We start from the raw sequence: 1,233 nt of genomic DNA on the forward strand, positions 1-1,233 counted from the left end.
CCCTTCCCATCTTACGTTTTTCTTTCATAAAGTCAAGAGTAAACTGGACGTTTTCTGCTGCCCTTTTACTGTGAATTTATTGTCTTCGGTATTATTATTATTACCGAATGCCGGGCTCGATTTCTTCTTTCTGTCAAAGAGCCGCATTTTCCCCGTCCTCCCCTTAAATGTATTGTATATGTACGTATCAGTCTTGTTCTTTGTTTGTGTCGTGTGGAGTGTGTGTGTGTGTGTGTGTGAGAGAGAGAGAGACAGAGAGGGAGACAGAGAGCGAGCGAGCGAGCGAGCGCGCGCCACGCCTGCAGACGCCCGCATAATTTAACTTTACATTTAATTTAATGATTTTGATTGTTTTATTACCAGTGATATTTCATTCATGCTACTCTTGATCTTGTGGAGGTTTTTGAGAGATAGTTGCAGGTTATTATTCAAGTAGCAAAGGAAAGACTTCCAGGTTCTTGGCTGTCAATTAACAATTCAGATCTGCGTGCGTACCGGTAAGCGAATTAATCCTTTGTTTTAAGAAACGTGAAAATAAAGTCATTAAAACTTGTTTTCCCGGTCAGCGTTTCTGGAAAAACCTAGAGCACTAAGCGGGAAATAACCGCTAACTTGACTAGTGTCGACTAGTTATAAGACACAGTTATCTCATTCAACTACCTTTTTCCAGGTAACGCACAAGCGCATTGGACGTCGCACTGAATCAACTGAAAGACCCAACCTCGTTCCCAGGGTCTCTCTTCTCTGCCTCCATCTTCTCTCAACGACAAGGCAGAGAAGAGAGACCCTGGGAACGAGGTTGCTGAAAGACCATGGCAAGGCTTTACAAGGTAGGAAGAAAGAACGGGGATAATTAATTGAAGTTACAATAAAATCCTTAGTCTCGGAGATGAATACAGATGAAAGCCGCAACCATTGAAATCATCGGAGAGATCACTAATCCAAAGACCGACGTATTTCTTGTAGGTCGCCCAGAAGAGGCCCACACGTGACTTAACTAGTAAGGCTTGGCAACATGACTTGCCAATACTAAAGGCAAAAAAACCGAATTCAATAATTGTTTTATTATGCATATTCCTGAGCTGAGCTCCGCCATGACAAAACTAATCAAACTGCTGTGGAGTGTGTTAGGTGACGTCACTTCTGCATGCATAAAACAATTGTCTGAAGTTATGACGTCAAGACTACATATATAAAATCTATTGTGTGTAGGTCTGACGTAAGAAAAACAGC

The sequence above is a fragment of the Montipora capricornis genome, chromosome 13 (genome assembly GCF_036669925.1).
Source record: "Montipora capricornis isolate CH-2021 chromosome 13, ASM3666992v2, whole genome shotgun sequence".
NCBI lineage: Eukaryota > Metazoa > Cnidaria > Anthozoa > Scleractinia > Acroporidae > Montipora > Montipora capricornis.